Source organism: Pan troglodytes, chromosome 2 (genome assembly GCF_028858775.2).
Source record: "Pan troglodytes isolate AG18354 chromosome 2, NHGRI_mPanTro3-v2.0_pri, whole genome shotgun sequence".
NCBI lineage: Eukaryota > Metazoa > Chordata > Mammalia > Primates > Hominidae > Pan > Pan troglodytes.
In genome coordinates, this window is record NC_086015.1 from 126245655 (window position 1) to 126258336 (window position 12682).

At 50.1% G+C, this 12682-nt stretch overlaps 1 protein-coding gene across 5 annotated transcripts in view; it reads right to left on the reverse strand.

Moving 5' to 3' along the window:
• SEMA5B (semaphorin 5B) overlaps positions 1-12682 on the reverse strand; it is a 119562-nt gene that overhangs the window by 73730 nt on the left and 33150 nt on the right. The window contains exon 1 of one of the 5 annotated variants that reach the window (XM_016941756.4): positions 10727-11549. The exons of the other annotated variants lie outside the window; for them this stretch is intronic. The gene's annotated coding sequence lies outside the window, so the exon portion shown is untranslated. Of the gene's footprint in view, positions 1-10726; positions 11550-12682 lie in introns of those variants that run through there. 5 annotated transcript variants of the gene reach the window in all.

A 12682-nucleotide genomic window follows, 5' to 3' on the forward strand; every position in this document is an offset into this window, starting at 1 on the left:
CCAGGCACCTTGCCTGATGTCCCTCGGGCCTAGGGCCAGAGTGTATTTGTTCGGCTGCCCTAGTCACCCGGGAATGGGGTGGGCTCAGTTCCCAGGCCTGTCCACCAGCTGGTCATTCTCTCTTTCGAGAGTCACTCTCTCCGACCGGCTGAGGCAGGATTAAAGACGTCAGGAGGAAGAGCGTGCCTCTGATCACAGAAGGAAGGGTTAGAGACACCAGGCCGACCCCAGCCGGCCAGGCAGGGCGGCTGCGGGATGAAGTGATCACTGGTGTCCATTGCCCCAACCCCACCTGCAGCACTCCTCAACCTCCTGCTGGTCAGAAGAGGCAAGGGGCATGTGGCCAGTCAATTTTGAGGGGCAGCTCCAGGCATTGGGGTGATCTTTAAGGCTCATCTCCTTTATTTCCCTGCCTCCAACCAGAAGTACATCTAAGTCATCTCAAGGATTTTTTTGGGTGGGTTTTGTTTCATTTTTTTTCTCTGTCCTCATGTCACTTATTTCTAGTATTCTAAAATCCTGAACAATCTTTTTGCAGTCTAACTTAAATTTTTTCTCCTGCAGGTTCAATGCATTATGGGTTGTTCTGAGCTCAGGAAGCTGGAGCCTCACCTTGTGCACAATAAATCATCCGCGGGGCGGGGCGGCGGGGTGGTAGAAAAAACCTATAAAGACACACGAGAAAGCCAAGCTACTTTTGGGGGAGCACAGAGAAGCTTCTAGAATGGCTGGCAGAGTCCTATTACTTGACTTGGGTGATGATGTAAAGAGCTGGCGCCTGTAGTCCCAGCTACTCGGGAGGCTGAGGCAGGAGAATGGCGTGAACCCGGGAGGCGGAGCTTGCAGTGAGCCGAGATGGCGCCACTGCACTCCAGCCTGGGCGACAGAGCGAGACTCCGTCTCAAAATAAATAAATAAATAAATAACCCATTACTAAAACATCTACTTTGTGTGGTTTTCTATATTTGTTTTATAGCATCTCAAAGTTTGAAAATTAAAAGAAAAAATATATCATCAGAGTGTTTAATTAGTCTGTTGTATCTTCATTCAGGCTCCCCTACGAAGCCCTCCTTTAGGGTGAACAACCCCCACTTCTTTAGCATCTCCTCCAAGGCTCAGAACCCCTGCACCAGTTGGTTGACCAAATCCTGTGACAATTGTCTCGAGGGAACCTTTCAGGCCAGGTACTGCTGGAGCACTTAAAGGATCAGTGAGCCAGGACTTCCTTGAGCTTCCAGAACAGATTGTGACTGTTTTGTGCTGGTTTGCTAATAAATATCTCAGACAGACAGAATTTGGCCTGAGATTGACTTTCATGATAACCCAGGAATGAGGTGAGGAGAAGGCCTAAAGCCCTCACCTACCACTAAAGATTGGAGGCTACTGGCTGGGTGCGGTGGCTCACGCCTGTAATTCCAGCTCTTTGGGAGGCCGAGGCGGGCGGATCACGAAGTCAGGAGATCGAGACCATCCTGGCTAACACAGTGAAACCCCGTCTCTACTAAAAAATACAAAAAAAATTAGCCGGGCGTGATGGCGGGCGCCTGCAGTCCCACCTACTCGGGCGGCTGAGGCAGGAGAATGGCGTGAACCCGGGAGGCGGAGCTTGCAGTGAGCCAAGATCACGCCACTGCAGTCCAGCCTGGGCAACAGAGCGAGACTCCGTCTCAAAAAAAAAAAAAAAATAGATTGGAGGGTACTGATGTTTACCAAATTGAATTTAAGAGTCGGGCAGGACCTGCTTGACCAGAGCCAGTTCACCTGAGCCTGGCATTCAGTAACTGCTCAATAAATGTTAGTGTTGTGATTATCTTACCCCTGCTGTGGAAGCAGAGGGAAAGGGAGTGGTAAGGGACAGGGTAAGGGGTAGGGAAAAGAGGAGGAAGGAGAAAGAAGCAAGGGCAGGTCATTCCGAGAGTTTGGCTCTTAGTAGGAAATTCATCATACGCTTCATCATTGGTCCTACGTGCAGAGCAGTAAAGAAATAAACAGCTATCAGGCCGCCTTTCCCTTCCTACAACGTTTTGCTATGGCGGGCTTGCCCATAATTCTCCAAGTAACCTTCCTTCTTCTCTTCTCCTTCACTGTCTCCCGCCCCCCGCCGTGGCCCTGTAGGCTCATTCACATAGGGCCATAGGGCCATCCCTCAGGGATTGGAAGCTGGAGGCGGGCTCTGAAGGTCCAGCGGGAACTCTCCCCTCAGGTCTGTCTGCCTCACCTCCCCAATCCCACAGCTAATGAAGAAGCCTGGCAAAGTGTTTGGAGGTCCTCCCACTAACCCTATCACTCCCATTCTGGCCAGCAGGGGTGGCCTCAGAAGGAGAGCATCTGGGTTTGCCACTAAAACCCCCCTTTGCTGTCGCTTGTCAGTCGGGGGCTGCCAATATGCCCATGCCTCTTCACGTCCGTCTGTGGCTTCTGTTTGGGCCCATGTCTTTGTCTCTTTGCTCTCTCTCCCTCTGGGGCTCCTCTGCTCCAACAAAAACCCACAGCAGAATCCTGGGCACATCACAAATAGTTTTCATTAAGAATAACGACAAAGGTTACCCGTTGGGTACAATGTTTGCTATTTGGGTAATGGGTACGCTAGAAGCCCAATCCCCACCAGTACACAATATACCCATGTAACAAGCATGCGCATGTATCCCCTGAATCTGAAGGAAAATTTAAATTGAAAAAAAGTTCTACTTAAAAAAAAGTAATTAAAAAGAAAGCTTCAGAGAAGGAAAGAGGAAATTAGATTTTATTCTAAATTTGTCTGACACAGGCAATTCCCCAGGGACACAACTGAAAATGTAAAGGCCCAGAAAAATCACAGGGGAAAAAAATAATTTCCCCCTGTTTCTCCCAAAGACTTCTTTGAAATACACGATTTCAAATACGTTTCTGGATCCTAAAACTTTTTAGAATGAATAAAGTGTCTAGGATAGGGTATTTTTATGTTCCCCAACCATTCCTAAAAATTACACCGTAAGATTTTAAGTTAAAAAAGCTACATCAATCTTTTTGTCTGCATATAATGATGCAACTTGTTCGACATTCCTTTCCAAATGACCTACAGAAAAATCAATTGTTTCTGAGAATCCAAGTACATTTCCACTTATAAGTATAGAGGAATTAAAATGGATTACTGTAATGAAAAATGGCCAGGCACAGTGGCTCACACCTGTAATCCCAGCACTTTGAGAGGCCAAGGCAGGAGGATTGCTTCTAGCCAGGAGTTCAAGACCAGCCTGGGCAATATAGCAAGACCCTGTCTCTAAACAAAAAAAAATTTTTAAAGAAATTAGCCCTGCAGGTTGCACTTGCCTGTAGTTCTAGCTACTCTGTCCTAGCTGAAACAGGAGGATCCCCTGAGCCCAGGAGTTGGAGACTGCAGTGAACTATGATTGCACCACTGCACTCCAGCCTGGGTGATACAGTGTCTCTTAAAAAAAAAAAAAAAAAAGAAAAAGAAAAATGAGAAAAATGTTGTCCCCAGCAACTCCAGCTTCTGTGAAAGTACTGGATCTAGGATTTGGAGGCAGATCTATGAAGAGGTAAAAGGGGAATGGCCACAGCATTTGATAGATCTACCCCCAGAAAGCTCCCAAACCCCAGTGCCCAGCTGCTCACTGCTGCAGATAGCTGGAATCTTGCGGGAGGAGGTGTGAGCCCAGAGAAAGCTAGGGGATCTCCCAAGCAAATCCCATCCCCCAACAGGGTGGCCACGCCAGCCTATGGTTCCAATCTGCCCCTTCCGTCTTCTACTGCATGTGAAAAGAAATGGAGCCATATTTGGAAAAACATAGTCCAAATCAAGAAATAAATTAACATGTGAAAAGAGAGAGAAGCTTGTCCCAATTTAGGCAAATCTTCAGTTTTCAGGACTCTGGGAAGACGATAAAAATGAAGTGTTAGTAGAATCAAAAATGACTCAAGGTGATGGCTCAAAGAATGGGGCTGATTAGATAAAATTCTATGGAGTAAATTGTGTTCAATGAGATTTAAAGGTTTCCCTCTCCTTTCTTTTCACAATTCCTTTTCTGAAAATAAGTGCTTTTCTGTTTCTTGCCAACACCAAGTCCAGAAAGCATAATACTGTCCTTTGTCTTACTCTAAGTGTGTTGTAGATGGATTCTTCTGTTCAAGCCTTTGCCTACTTATTAAAAAGTGTCAGAAGAAAGTGGATGCGAGACTTCTGAAAGGACAGGTGCTTTGATAATGGGAAACTTGAAATTATTAGCAGAGCAAACTGCAACATACAATTTGATATACCCAAAAAGCTAGTTTCATGTTTATTAAATCAATTATATACAACCATTTTTGACATTTTGAAACAAAGAGACATGAGATCTTCTGAAAAATCACCAAAACCAAAGTTGCATACAAATGTTCATTTTCCTTCTAATATTCGAAAAACAAATGATCTCTTTTCCCTGTGCACCCAAAGAATGTTTAAATCCAAGATAAGTCACTCCTGTTGCTCCCCATAAGGCAAGAGAGGCAGGAGGGGGCACTGGGAGATGAGGCAGGCCCAGAGCATATTTGTGTGTGTGTGTGTGTGTGTGTGTGTGTGTGTGTGTGTGTGTGGTGTGTAAGTGTGCTGGTCTTCCCTCTACTTCCCTGCAATGCAAATGGTGGGTAGAAAGGAACACACACACAGACACACACACACACACATACAAACATGCACTCATTTGCCAAGGGGGTGTCCACTCAGCCAAGAAAAAACTCTCAGCTGAAGTTAACCCTATAACCCTGCATTTGCTCTACCATCTTCAAAAGAGGTTTGAAATTCTTTCCCAAACTTTGCTGCACTTTCCATGAGAATGGGGATGTTCCTGCATAAAACATGAGTTTAGGAGGGCCGTGAGCTAGCAGGCCTTGGGGAGCTTGTGTGGGGCCCGGGATTGTGGGGAAGAACAGAGAGGTGGGGGAAGGGAAGGGAGGCTGTTTTCTCAGGCTGCATTTCTTGCAGGCTCCTTGGAGACCAGAGAAAGGCCAGGAAAGGTCTCAGCTGGGGCTGGGCCCTCACAGAACCCGCGGAAAAAGGGATGCTGCACTTAACCCCGTGGAGCCAGATGGGCTGGGGTTTGAGGACCTCCAGGAAAGTGATGCCGGGAAGGCAGGGGAGAGAGAGAGAGAGAGATTGGAGAGGGTAAAGTTCTGGGAAGGGAAAAATGCAGGTGGAGGGGGGAATCTACTAAACATTGAAGATGCAGTCTTGTCCCCCCCATAAGTGGGTTCACAAAGGACAGGGACAAAAGTTCTACTTCTATTGGTATCTCCACAGAATCCAGCCAGTGGCGGGCCTTTTACATGCTGTTTTTGAATGGCTGCAGGTGGGCAGGCAGGATTCTTATCCTGCTATCAGCACCCCACTGAGTAGGATTTAGGGGTCTGCAAGAGGTCCTCTCCCTCAAACTGGTTATTAGCACTGCTTGAATTAACTCAGCAATGAGCTAAATGCCAGCAGCAGGAGAGAGATGTTTGGGCATTCTGCTCCTTGGGGATAGAGCCCTCGTGAAAATCACTGAGGCACCACTCTCCCCAGAGGCTCGGTAAGGGCAGGAGTGTTTATGCTGCTGGGGCAGCAGAGGTTCTCAGGTGGCCATGGTGTGTGCTATGGACGGACGCCCTGTATTGGTCACTGGATTGCACACATACCTCTGCAGCCTCCTCCTGACAGGGACTGGGAGAAGAGAGCCACTGAAATTAATGGAGATGTAAACTACCTTGAATCCCTTTCTGGAAAAATCAGGACATAAGTAGTGAGTTTTGTTGGGGTTGGGTTTTTGAAATTTATTTTTTTTTTCAATTTTGAGAATTTTATGATACCTGCAAAATAGCTGGCAGTGCTCCAGAATGTGGTTACTGGATCTTTGCAAGTCACTGGTTACTTACCGCAAGTTGGAAAATGCTGAGACCAGCCACAAAAGGAAGTGCAGTTGGAAGGGGGGCCTCAGAGATGTGCAACAGTAGTGGTCTTCAAACCTGAGCTGCATCAGAACCACCCAGAAGCCATGCAGAAACCCTGGCTGCTGGCCCCCAGCCACAGAGATCCTGATTCTCCCTCTGGGGTGAGACTCGAGAATCTGCATTTCAAAAAGTTCCCAAGTGATGCTGCTGCTGCTGGTGCAAGGAACACACAGGGAGAATGACTGTTCTAGAAAACCCCTCCTTTTGTAGGTGAGGAAACTGAGGCGATAGGGTTTTAATGGCAGAGCCAGGAACTCACAGCCAGGTTTCCTGAAAAGAAGGTGTGGCACCCAGCTCTAGCATGAAACCCCAGTGTGGAGGTGAGGCAGAAGGGAGAGGACAAAACCCATACCCAGCTAAAATCAAACACCGTCTGTATCCTCCATGTGCTAAGGTCAAGTCTACAGAACCCCAACCACCTGGATCCCACTGGAGGGGCGGAATGGGAAACTGAGAATGAAGCAACCAGTTGGACAGGCAGACAGCAGCAGGAGGAAGAGAGGGAGCACACAGATTACAGAAAGGAATTAACACAGAGTGGACAATTGAGGGACACTGGGGAGCCTCCTGCCAGCCCTGGGGGGCACAGATTAACAAGCCTCTCTAGGACTTGGCAGTTGGGAGCAAGCCTGCTGCTTCCAGCTGTGACTTGACCTCACATCTGTTATCTCCTAAGGCCTTGGGGTGGGGCCTGGAAAGCTCTGCTGGGAGAATGGCCAGAAAAACCAACTAATCTCGCCTCATCTGGGCTCTCATGCCCGTGAGGGCTACCACACCTCAATCAGCCTTGTCCTCCTCGAGACTGGGAGCTCCTCGAAGCCAGAGACACATCACCTAGCTCTAATCTGGTAAGCATTCGGTAAAAGTTGGATAAAGAAATGAATGCAGGCATGAATGCAGCCCTTCTGCTCTGGAGAAGCAGGCTCTGCCATCAGTGTACTTAAGAGGAATCCCACCGCGTAATCCCACCTGCTGGGGATGGCCAGTGGGGCTTCTGTTGCTAATTGGCACAGTATGGACAGAAGTCCCTCTTCTCGAAAATGTCCCCTCTACATCTTTCTCGCTGCTCCACTAGAGGAAAACAATCTTTTTGCATCTAACCAGCATATGTTCGGAGAGAGTCCACACCCCTGCTCTGGGAGACTGGTCTTGGAATCCCTAACCTTATGAGAAGCTCCTATTGTCCACAGATGGCCCCTTGTCCCATCAGTTTCAGATGGGAGGCTCAGAGCCCCTGCAGATTCCCAGCAGCCGCACAGAGGCTGCTGGTGGGTCAAGGAGGGCTGTGAGCTGGGGTCTGCTGCCTGATGTTGCCAGGCTTAGTTGTGGGGAGAAAGGTCCCAAGTGCAGAGCTGCACTGAGGCTGCAGAGGCAGTGTCCTGGCTCTGAACCTTCCCCTCATAGTCGACCCTAGACTGGCCCACCAGGGCTCTGGTAAGGCTTCCTGATTCCGTGCCTGGTCTCATGGACATGTGCTATGCCTTCTATGGCAGCCCACAAGGGCCTCTGGGGCTCTGAAGGACCTCTCTGTCTCTATTCCACTTTGGGTAATCCTCGTGTCACTTCTGGAAGTTTCACAGACCAGCACAGAACGGAATAGACACAGGGTAGATGGGACCCAGCTCTGTCGTGGGGCCATGAAACTGCAAACCTCAGAGCATTACACCCTAGAGGTTGGAAAGGTGCAAATCACAGAATTGCTTATTTACCCCAAAGCTGCCTGTCTGGCGAGATTTCTCTCCCTTACTCCAATGTCCGTTGAGCTTTTCAGAGAAAATTGGTTCCCTGGGGGAGTAAAGGTCAGAAAAAGAGGAGAAGGGTGAAGACTCCCAAATAGTTGCTGGGGGCAAACTGCTTCTGCGTAGTTAGGCAGAGACCATGAAGACTCAGGGCCCTAAAAATAATATGCTGTGGCTTGTCTGGGGTGACTAAAGATCCCAGGCAGCACTGTCCAGCCACCTCCCTGTCCCTGTTCTTTAGATGCTGTTTAGAGATTGTAAACTTACCTACCAGAATCGAGCATCATTAGAGATAAAATCTGCTGAAATAGATCACACAAGGCATTTCAAAGCCCAGCAGGCTGATTAAGAGATGATTTGTTGGTTTGCGTCACCTGGAGCACCTCTCAGCTCCCTTCCACAAATTGGATTTTGGCCAATAACTTCTCTGCAACATGAGGCTTCCTATCAGTCCCTCCTCTGCTAAGGGGGAGCTGGGGATCCTGCCCTCCACCTTTGAGGACAAGTTTCGGCAGAGTCAATGGGAGACATGGAAAGAAGGGCGATACCTTTTTTCCTACACAGAAGGAAATACTTCCTAAGCAGAAGGATTTTGCCCTTGGCCAAATGCTTGGCCATGTTGAGACCCAGACTCATGGGGCCAAAGGCCACATGAGAGCCCAAGGAGAGGGTGTAGCAGCAGCAGCAGCAGCAGCAGGTTTCACCTGAACCAGTAGTTCTCAACCAGGTGTAACTTTGCCTGCATGGGAGGAGACAAGGGCACTCATGAGCTGTCTTCTCTACCTGCCCCCCAAACTCACTGTCAGGTAAGAGAAGGACCCGAGGGCTTCACAATGTATGACATACATGTGCACACACACACACACAACCACACTGCCTCCTGTTCACATCATAGGTTCTGGAAGGTCTCCTTCATGGAGCCCTCCTGGACCGATGAAGAACAGGACCCCTGTGACCCCACAGGGGTTCTGATAACAAGAAACTCATGAGGCTCTTCTCCCTTGCTTACTCTTCCTCAGAAGTATTTTGCCTTTAAGATGAGACTTAATCCAAGCAAGACACAGAATCCTCTAGATTGATTTATTTCATTATTGGTGCAGAACATGATGTCTGTCTCACTCAACAGCTCCCTAAGGCAGGGCTCACCTCCCCATCATTCACATTCAGTACAGGACCCAGAAAGCTGCCAGCAAGTGTATGCGTACATATATGCACACATGTGTGTATGCTCACACATGCTCTGGATGCTAAACCCATCCTGGCCTTGATGCCACTTTTAGCTTTTGGGCAGGTGTCAAGAAGGAACGGTGGTACCCAACAGTGGGATTTTCCTTCCCAGACTTCACACTGCACAGATGGAGGACCCAAACCAGCAGCCGAGCCTCACCACAGCAGTTCCACTAGAAAGAGCTAGAGATTGGTGGAGGCTGGGAGAAGTGATTCTCCAGTCAGGATTGGGTGAGAATGTGAGCAAGATCACACACAGAGCACAAGCCTTTGCACTCTTAGTCCAGACATGGTTACACTTCACTTGGCTAGGATGAGACCGAGTCTCAGGGGACCAAAGGCCACATGAGGGCCCAAGGAGAAGATGTAGCAGCAGCAGTGTTAACCTGAACCAGTAGTTCTCAGCCAGGAGTAATTTTGCCCCTGGGGGACCTTTGGTAATGTCTGGAGGCATTTTGGGCTGTCACAAATGAAGGTGCTACTGGCATCACACAGGTGGAAGCCAGGGAAGCTGCCAAACATCCTACAAGGCATTGGACAGTCCCCTTCTGCCACATCAAGAATTATCCATCTCCAACTTTCAATGTGCTGCTGTTGAGAAACCTTGACCTAAACACTGCTGCACCCTCCATGCCATGATTACTGAGTGAGTCGTAAGAAGGAAAATCTCAGATGAGTCAGAATCACGGTTCTTCAGCCCTGCCTTAGATTTCAAGCAAGCTGCAAAGGATAGGGGTATATTGGGTGGGGGTGGGGGTGCACCGCAGAGTTGTGCCACACACAACCCTCTGGAAAGTTGGAAATGTTCCCAGTGGGACCTCAGAGGTTATCTTGTGGAAACATACTCATGGTATGAAACTTAGGGAGATATAAGCAAAGACCATACTATCACAAAGGAGAGAAAACGTGATCGCAGGCATGTTAGGAATTCTAGGAAGATGGGCATCCCTGTGACGGCAAAACAGATGGCTGAGAACCCGTTACGGATACAGGAAGCGTGTGGTGACCTCCTAGACCTCCTTATTCCCGGAGGCAGCCCAAGCTGAAAACAAAACTGTAACCACCAAGGGGAAGGGTTTTGATGGGTAGGCAGGGGTCCAGGCTATAACAGAGGGTCCCTGGGTCCAAGGGCTGTGGTTCTTCACCCTCATTGTGTTTCATTTTGTGCATGTTCTAAGTGGGGACCCACCACTGTTTGCAAAGAAAAAAAGAGTTCCCGTGCCCTTTCCTGGCAGTGCTGATAGCAAAGTGACTCTGTGAAGCCCAGCAGCCCACGGGTCAGGGGCTCCAGGGCAAAAGCAGAAGGATCACAGAGACTTTTCAATGGCTCCGGGACGATGATGACAGCATGGGAGGAGGGATAAGCCACATGGCCAGGGAAAGGAAAGGGCAGATCTCACTCTGCGCTCTGTGCGCTTCACCTAGCAGGGGTTATGCGGCAAGAGTACAAGTGAAAGCCTGGAGCACCTGTGGGTGTGGGGCATTTCGGAGACACCATCCCTCCATGTGCTCTTAGACACATCTCTACCCAACCAGAAGAGGGAAGCAGTAGGAGAAACTTCTCCTTCCAGGGTCTCCTGACTCCTGAGAAAAATACCTGCAGCCCCAGCTCCCTGATGCCCCACCTCCTCACCCCCTATTGGCCCTGCTCCCTAGATCTCCCACCCCATCCAGTTGGCATGAGGTGAGGCAAACTAATGTCTAGTCTCTCTGAAAATACAGCTTCAGAGCTGGTCCACTGTGACTCGCTTAGGTACATCCCAGCAAACGCAGAAAGGGACATCTGTCCAAGTACTCACCCGTAGCAGCTTAGCTGCGGGCACCATGCGGGGAAATCAGACAGCAGGCAGGAGAAGCAGTCTCGGGGAAGCCAGCACCATCAGCCTGCTGTCTGCCAAAGCCCAGGCAGCAGCTGGGCTCTCCCACTCCTCGCCCCCAGCGACAGAAGTCAGGACTTCAGCCCACGCCTGGGAGCAGACCTGGGGCCACAGGCACGCCGGTTCCAGATCCCTGAAAGGGGGTCCGGGCTTCCTGGGGCTGATGAGGAGTTCTCAGTCCAGGGGAGCCAGGACTGCTGCTACTGCTCCCAGGGAGAAAACAACATTTCCCTGTAGAGTCCACCCAGGCCACTGTGGTCAGGTGAGGTCAGCAAGAAAACCTGACCAGCAGCTCCAGGCGGCTTGGTCTGGCCGCAGAAAAGCAGGACACAACGCGGCAGCCTGCCCCCGAGCATCTCCAATTGTCCCTCACACTGCTGAGCCTCACTCCCAGCACCAGACAAAAGCACTGGAAGCAGCTCGCAGCACGGCTGTGACACACCAATCACCAGTGCCAGACTGTCCTCCCAGCTGGCCAAGCCCTGGCCACCCCACAAGGGCTGGCTTCCTCTCCCGTGTTTCCTCAAAGCTGCCTGAGGATGGTTTAGGATGATTTATCCTCGTGGGGTGGATTATTTGTCCCAGGAATACTCCAACTTTGGCTGGACCAGAGAGCAGTGGTGTAATGCCCTGGCTTAGAGAGTGAGACAGCGAGGAAGAGAAAGAGTGTGTGTAAGAGTGTGTGAGAGACTGTATGTGTGCATGTGAGCAAGAGAGGAGGGTGAGAAGCAGTGCGTGCATCTTCCCAGAGTATCTATCGGTCCCTCTCTAATTTCATCCAATCCCTCTCTCCTCCTGGGTTTGGAGACAGGGGGATGGGCGGTGAGAGACACAGAATCCAGAACAGGCAGGAGACACCATCCCTTCCTCCCCGCCCCCTTGCCACCCGCTCTGGGAGGGTGATAATGCCACCCCTCCAGCTCCTGCCTCCCCCACAGCTGCTGCTGTCAGCAGTCAGCTCCCCCTGCCGAATACTCTTGGGGAACAACTTTGGAAGAAGCATTTCACGAAATAGTCAGTGGCATCGCCCCTCCTTTTCCCAGCCCAGGTCCTTTCATGCTCCCATTTTGGTCATTGTCCCCCCCACCTCAAGCCCACCTGTCCCCACGCCCATTCTCCATAAGCCTCAGAAGCCTCTCCCCACCTGGCCCCATCTCAGAGCCATATCCTCTTCACCAGGCTTCCTGTGGGTCCTGGGCTGGGAGGACAGCAAGCCCTTCTGGAGTGTGCCATCAGCCCGGCACCACTACAGCCCGACTTCCTCAACCTTCCCTCCTCTGTGCTGCCCACCAAGACACCCCACAGATAACAAGAGCGAGTGGTAACTCCAGGCTGCCTGCACAATTCATTTGGAGGGAAACCAGGACTGCAGAGAGTATAGTGGGGAGTAGAGGATATTCCACAGCCTCTCGTCTCTCCCTCTCCTGTAAGATTAGCCACCTGTAGGTCTGAACACCTCTCTGTTTCATATCTTGGCTACCACAGAGGAGGCCAGGACCCCATCTATGGCTTTCATATTTACCTCCTTCTTTGCAAACAATTATAGTGGTTCTCAACGAGTACAAAAGTGATTACTCTTTCTTGGCCTGTGAAAGTGGGGAGGCCCCTGCTTCTCCTTCCTACGTTTCCCTGCCATGATGGGTGTGTGCTGATGGGTCTGTAGGGAGAAATGGGGAACAAGGTAAACAGTGAGGGATTTGGTACTGGGAGGAGCTCTTTGGAGACAGATCACCACAGGCTGTGCCACCCTAGTCCTAAGGGTTATTGGCTTGACCATGAGAGGTGACCGCCTAGACAGCTTGCTATTGTGGTTGACTGCCTTGGCTCAGGGGTTAGGCAGGACCAGGAGTGTAAATGTATCAATTGTGTGACTTTGAG